Source organism: Penaeus monodon, chromosome 17 (genome assembly GCF_015228065.2).
Source record: "Penaeus monodon isolate SGIC_2016 chromosome 17, NSTDA_Pmon_1, whole genome shotgun sequence".
Lineage (NCBI taxonomy): Eukaryota > Metazoa > Arthropoda > Malacostraca > Decapoda > Penaeidae > Penaeus > Penaeus monodon.
The window spans coordinates 29,888,785-29,896,604 of record NC_051402.1 but is presented as its reverse complement, the minus strand read 5'-3'; positions in this window follow the sequence as shown (position 1 = coordinate 29,896,604).

The window sequence follows — 7,820 nt, the reverse complement described above, 5'->3', positions numbered from 1 at the left end:
AAAATGGAAAAAAATTTAAAGAAAGAAAGATCGAGTATGTTTCGGCAGTCTGAACTTTATTTTTCACATTCATTGGGACCATCCCACCCACCCCCCAACACTCATTGTTTTGGAAAAGCCCGGTATATATATAAAAAAAATTTGAAAATTTTTTAAAAAGGGATCTCTCTAAACCCTTTCTGGCGTACCCCCAAACTTCCGGCACCAGGCCTTAGCGACGGAAGCCATGCTTCCATGATAGAAAAATTGGGATTTTCCCCAGGGCGCATTTTTGACTAAACCCGGGGGTATCGATGGTAGAGAGATCTAAAACCGACTTTTTTCGACGAGGTCGGGGGAGTCTCGGGGGCCCAAAGGGCCTAATGCCACTTTCCCTTTGGGGTGGTTTGGGGTTTCTCAAGCCACCTTTGCGGCATAGCTCAAGGCTAACGGGCCACGTCTGAGTGGGAGGGGGGGTTACCCCGGACCCCCCCAAAGGGACGCCGATACGAGTACATTTTAGGGCTCCAAAAACCACCCCAAAGCAGCATTCTGCACACCCCAAACCTTTAAAACTTTTTCTCGACCCCAAACCCCATAACGTTTTGACCAAAATCTATTTTAGCCCTAATCAGGGTTTTATATACCATTAGAAAAGGGGACGTCTATCAGCTCCCCATTTCCCCCCCAAAAAATGCACTTTAAAAATTTTTAAGTGTTTTTTGCCCTTTTTTTTTTAAACCTGCCCAAATGGGGTTTTAAAAAAAAAAATTTGGTTTTACTATAAAAAATTAGCCCCAAAAAATTTAGCAGAATTTTGAATGGGTTTTGGGGTTTGGTTGTCTAGAGTTACCCTTTATTTCAGCTTCCTCCTACATGAAAAATTTACTGGGGCCCCTTTTATGAATATCCGGCCAATTGGATGCGTTTTACTGAAAATTTCTGCATTTTTTGGGGGGGAATCCCAATAATGCACAATCATCAGCTTTACAGTGATTTTTAAGATTCGAGGGGGGAGCGGGTAAGATGTAAATTAATCATACTAGAAAAAATTTTTGGTGCAAGACACTTCCTTGTGGGACCCCGTTTGCCTGGACAAAAATGTCTGAAAAAGTGACATTATCGGAAAAAAATTTTTGACACCCAAAAATTCTGTCAGAGATGAAATTTTGAATAAAACAAGGCAAGTTTCCATGTAATCCAAAGACTGTCTACCAGCTCCCCTTTCCCTACCAAAATGCATTTTTAAAAAAATTTAGTCCCTTTTTTGACATTTATTTCAAAACTGAGCATGGGGTTTTTTCCATTTGATTTACTATAAAAAAAGGGCAGAACTTTGAATAGGTATTGGGGGGTTTGTCTAGAGTTAGCCTGATGTTGGGTTTCCCTCCTATGTGAAAAAATTACCCCAAAAATCTTTCTAAGGGAAAAACTTAAAACCCCACTGGATCCCCAAATATAAATCATTCCAGTCCCAATTGGAGCGTTTGCTGAGAATTCTGCATTATTGCTGGGGTGCCATAATCCCAAAATCATCGCGTACAGTGAGTATTCCGGGGAGGACTGGTAAGATTTTAAAATCATAATAAAAAAAGGGTTGGGGGACAAGACATTTCCTTGGGACCCGTTTGCCTGGCCCAAAAATGTCCAAAAAAAGGGGAAAATTTCGGAAAAAAATTTTTGACAGAAAAAAATTCTGCCCAAGTTTGAAATTTTGAATAAAACAAGGCAATTTTCCATGTAATCCAAAAGCAAAAATTTTTTCTGAGTGGCCCATTCCCATGTCATGTCGTGGGTTTTTTCTATTTTCAAAAATACTAAAATAAAAAAATTTTTTTTTGGCAGTGGCCCTTGAATAAAATTTTCCCAGTTTTATATTTGACGAGAGTTTGGGGGTCCCTTGCGGAAGCGGCACTCTGGGTCAACTAGAAAAATTACGGGAAAATTTTAAAAAAATGCAATAGCCTACTTTTAAACCCAATTTCGTTCCATGATCTTGCATAACAACTTATAAACCCCAATTGGGGGGGTAGGAATGGCAATTCAGGATTACCCCCCCCTTTTTCAATAGGGGAATGATGTGGGGGAAGTGCCATGATTTGGAAAAGGTGGTTTTTTCCCAAATTTTTCTTTGTACATTCTAGCAATTTAAATCATGTCATCATGATTAAATGCTTCATCATCTCATATCAAAATCCTTTGGGGGCCCCCGGGATTTTTCCTCTAAAAGGTTCCTAGGGCTGGGAAACAAGCTCTCCATTTTTAAAATCTTTATTGTAATAAAAGTCATCTCCAGGGGGAAAAGGGAAATTTGGTTGCAGCTCAGCCGCCCCCTTGATGGTCAAAAGGGCGGGTTTGGTTTAATTTGCTGGGCGGTTTGTTTTAGAGAACTGCCGGGGCGAGGCATTAGCAATGCCCCTGGTGAATCGAAATTGTTACCCTCACCCTATGATTTTTAATTTTTAAAAGATTTTTTTTTTCTTTTTAAATTTTTTTAAATAGTGGACCAAACCTTTTGATTTTTTGGTTTTACTTTTAAATTGTAAGAAAAAGCCCCCCAAAGGAGTTCTTTTTGGGTTGTCTTTTTTCTACGAGCCCTAGCTCTTGCTATTTTTGAAAATTGTAAAAGCTCTCATTTGTGTGTTATTTTTAAAAAGCCTGTAGGCCTTATTGCTGGACGCCCCCCTCCCGGCAATCTGGTGTCCACCATGGAACTCAAATTTTAAACGCTATTTTGTCAAATTTTTTGGGAAGGGGGTAGAAATGCTACTTCTAAAAATAAATTTTCTAAATTTTGTTTATTTTAAATTCTTTCAATGGTTTTTTCCAACGTTCTTACTTGTAAAGGCGACCCATTTCAATTTTTTTACGTTAAATTTAGGTGCTAAAGGGCGTTCTCACTGTGTCGCATGAATATTTAATCAAAATAAGAAGTTTATCGTTTCCCCAACAGGTCGTAAATGGTGTCCCAACAGGCACTTGGCTTTTAAATTGATAAAGAGATCAGTGATAATCAATAAAGCTAAAATTACCGGTTTTAAATCGTCCCCCCCGCGTGGGGACAAACCCATGGGTTCAGAATGTTTAAAATTTCTGCCATTAATAACCCCTTAAACTACTTTCTCACCTCTCCCATCCACCTGGGGGAACCCCATAAAAATATGATGAGCTTTAAAAAATCAGCATAAATGCCCTTTATTTCGGGGCAGACGTTCCTAAAGGGGCAAAGAGCTAAATCATAGGCTTTTCTTTAATCAGGGGGACAAAAACCCTGAACATATACCCCAGATCGTCCCGTTTTTTTTTTATTTTCCCTGCGCCCAAATTTTAGATCTAAGACTTCGACAGTTCCTTGGGATAAGGCGACGCGAAAAATTTACTTTTTAATGGGGTTTGGAAGTGTTTTTTTTGTCCCCCCAATTTTTTTATTTTCTTTTTATGAGAGGGGGGGCCCCACCTCTCTCCCTCGTTTTCCGGGGGACCTCTCTGGGGAGGGTTTGGAGACAGAAGCCTCCTGTCCTGAAACCTCCGGCGGGGAGACAAAACTGACAGTTGCAATTGTTTCTCCCCTTAAAGAAGCCATCGCGAGCCAGAAAAGAGTCCTCATAGGAGAAACCCCGGGAGGGGAAAGGTGCCTCCGGAGTGTGTTTCCCTTTATCATCCCCCTTTATCATGTTTATGGATTGATGCAGTCCCCAAAACATAAAAAAATTTTTGTCATTGATAAACTATTTAATTTTTTTAAAAGGTTTTTTTGAGTTTAGCCCAATTTTTTTATCCTTGCTGCAAACTGTTGACGGGCTTACTTGCATAGGTTGATTTTTAAATACTGCTTCAGCATAGGAAGTACGGGTTTGTGGTCCCCAAATTTCCCCTTTTCTCTTTGCTTCCGATAACAACTTCATGCTTTTTCCCTATATGCTAAGTCTCATCTCCTTCTTCGGAGGGCACTCGCAGATCCGATGATGGGGAAACCCCGTTGAATACTCCCGGGTTTTATTCAAAGCAAAGGGTTTTTTTAAAAAACAGTCAAATTTTTGTTTTTCACATTCCCCTCTCAACCCAGCATAAAAAACCCAAGGGGGTGATACCGAATAAAAAATTTTGGAAACGGGACCTTCCCTCCGGGGCTAATCCTGTGGGAATTCGTCTGGCTCTCGATACTTCTCGAGAGAGAAGCAAAGCAAACTGGGCAGTCGTCTCCCTCGCCAGGAGGGGGCAGGACATGGAGGCTTCTGTCTCCAAACCTCCCGAGAGAGGTCCCCGGGGGAAACGAGGGGAGGAGGCTTTTCCCTCCCATAAAAAGAAAATAAAAAAATGGTGGCAAGGCATTCCAAACCCCCTAAAAAATCTTCGCTTTGACCATTATACAATGGACCCGTCGAAATCTTAGATCTAAAGTAAATGGGCCTTAAATATTAGGGCCCCGTCCCATGCTCCCGATATTTTTTTTTCCAAAAAACGAAATTAACAAAAATCGTGTCTGGGCGAGATTTGTTTGCTGAGGAACCCACCATCTATGTCGGGGAAGGGTCTGAGGGGAAAGGGGGGGAGGCGGAGTGCCTGTTTCATCCCCAAAGCCCCCCCTTTTTCAGAAGTGACTATTTATTCTAATTTTGGGGTTTGTCGCATGCAAAGTAAAAATTAATGGAAAATTAAACTGGGTATATTTCAGTTTATTGTCTACCTGTGCAGTGATACCTATGATGGCTCTTTGCTTAGGAACGTCTGCCACAAAAAAAAGTCATTTTTAAACTGATTTTAATGAAAACATAAATTTTTGGGTTTCCCCGCGGGGAATGGTAGGGTGAGCAAATTTTTTAAGTTGATTTTTAAAGATTATTTAATCCTTCGAATGGGTGGTGTCCGACGGGGTGGACGATAAACCCGGGAATTTGAGCTTTTTTACTTATAAATGGTCTCTTTTATCAATAACAGCCAAATTTCCTGTCGCACCCCATTGACGAATCGTTGGGAAGCGAAACATCTTCCTATTTTGATTAAATATTTTATGCGACACAGTGGAAAAACCTTTTAGCACCTAAAATTTAAAGTAAAAAAAAGGGACTGGGTCGCCTTTACAAAGGGGGCGTCAAACTCGAAATTGGTTGGAGAAACCATTATGATAAAGTAAACAATATTCGAATTCGTTATAGAAGTAGCATTGTATCCCTTCCTAAAACCCTTCGGGCAGAAGGTTAAGCAAAAGGTTCCATGGTGGACACCAGATTGCCGCAGGGCGCTGTGCCGACGCAATAAGGCCCCACAGGCTTTTTTAAAAAAAAACTCACAAATGAGAACTTTTGGGAATTTCCCAAAATAGCAAGAGCTAGGCTCGTAGATAATAAGCAAGCAAAAAGAGAATCCCCGGGGAGCTTTGCCCCTACAATTAAGAGCAAAACCAAAATATCAGAGGTTTTTGGGCCACTATTAATAAAATTAATAAAAAAAAAAACAAACTTTTAAAATTAACATCATAGATGAGGGTAACAATTTCGATGCACCTAGAGACATTGCTAATGCACTCGCTAGGCAGTTCTCTCATACAAGCAGCTCAGACAACTACCGTCCCGCCTTCCTGACCATCAAGGAAGCGGCTGGGCTGCAAACCAATTCACTTTGCCACATGAGATGACTTTTATTACAATAAAAATCTTACAAAAGGAGAGCTTTTTCCCACCCAGAAGCCTGTTTGAGGAAAAATCCCCGGCCCATGAGATTCGATATGAGATTTTGAAGCTCTTTAAACTGAGACAGATTAAGTTGCGAAAGGGGACAAAAGAAAATTTGGAAAAACCCCCCACTTTTTCCAAAAAAATGGCACTTCGCCCACATCATTCCCATATTGAAAGGGGGGGGGTAATCCCAACTTGCCATCTCCTACCGCCCCAATTTTCGTTGATTAAATTGGGTTATGCAAGTTCCCTGGAAAAGAAAAATTTTTAACAGGAGGCTATTGCATTTTTTAAATCCAGTTTAAATTTTCTAGTTTACGAGCAGTGGGAGCCTTTCCCCAAGGGACGCCAAACTTCGACAACTAGTAAAGCGGAAAGTAAAATTCCAAAAGGCCCTGCCAAAAAAATTTTTTTTATTTCAGTATTTTTAGATATGAAAAAACCTACGAAAATGACATGGCGATATGGCCCACTCAGAAAACTTTTTGCTTTTGGGGTTACATGGAAATTGCCTTGTTTTATTTAAAATTTCCCTCTCCCGACAGAATTTTTTTCTTCAAAATTTTTTTCCGGGCAATGTCACTTTTTGGCCCTTTTTGTCCAAAGGGAAAAAGGGGGTTTCCCAAGGAAATGTCTTGTCACCAACATTATTTTTAGGGATGATTAAAATCTTACCACTCCTCCTCGGGGAAAACTACTGTACGCTGAGATTGTGCTTATGGCACTTTCCCGCAAAAATGGAGAATTTCAGCAAAACGCATCCAAATTTTCACTGGTATGATTCATATTTGGGGGTCCAGTGGGGGTTTTTAAATTTTTCCCTTAGAAAAAGTATTTGGGGAATTTTTTCACTAGACAAAACCCCCCAATACCTATTCAAAATTCTGTTTTTTTTATAGTAGACCAAAATGGAAAAACCCCATTTCTCAAATTAAGAAATTTAAAGTCAAAGAGCACTAAATTTATTAAAGTGCATTTTGGGAGTAAATGGGGAGCGGTAGACAGTCCCCTTTTCTAAAGGTTTTTTATAAAGCCCCGATTAGGTCTAAAGTAGATTATGGGTCCCAACGTGTAGGGTTTGGCATCGGGAAAAAGTTTGAAAGGTTTGGGGTTTCTGGGGCAGAATGCCCTTTTTCATTTGTGTCTAGGAGCCCTGAAGTGCACCGTATCGAGGGGTCTTGAGGGGAGTCAGAGTACCCCCCCCTCCAAATTAGAGTGGCCAGTTGCCCTGAGGGAACCGCAAAGGTTCTCGAGACCCGAGCCCCCCTAATGGCAATGGGGGGCACTAGGCCCCCTTTTCCAAACTCCACGACCTCGCGAGAAAGTCGGTATTAAAATCCTCTAACCCCGATACCCGGTTCAAGTCCCAAAAATAGCGCCATGGGAAACCCCCCAAATTTTTTCCCCATGGGAACTTGGCTTTTTCCCTCACTAAGGGCCCTGGCGCCAGAAGTGGGGGGTTAAAGCCCGAGGTTCAGAAAAGATCCTTTTTTAAACATATCCCTTTTTTTATATAAAAAACGGGCGGCTCTAAAACAAAAGTGTGTGGGTCCGGGGGTATGGTCGCTGAATGGGGAACTAAAGTTCAGGGCTGGCCCAATCATACATCCTCTTTTTTGCTGAACTTTTGGGCCCTTGAAAAGCCATTGTTTTCCTATTGAGACCCCCCGATATAAAAGTTTTTTTTTTATTTTTAGATCCCTTAAAATTCCTTTAACTATTTAAAACCTTGAAACCACCAAAAATGAAAATAATGGGTAAAATCATCGTTAAACAAATGGGGCCAATTTAAAACAATTTAACTTTAATATGGGGTTTCCCGGCCCCTCTGGTATCCGGCAATGAGGGAGGCACAGATTTGCCGGGCAACTGGTGATCTGGAACCCTTTTGCATAGTCCCAAAAATCTCAGGTGTTTTTTTGTCTCCCTTTTAAAAGCAAAAAAAACAAACTCCTGTTGGGAAAAAGGGGTGGACCCCGCCTCCCAAAAAACAAAAACAATCCTGAAATAAGACCGTGGGGGGCAGCCCCCCGGGAAAAAAAAGAAGGGAGGAAAGGGGGTGGGGCCCCCCTTAGGGTAAAGCCACAAGATATACACACCTCGCTCCCCTACATAGAAAAGAATTTTCCTCCACGGTGCCCCCAATGTAACACCAGCATCACCATC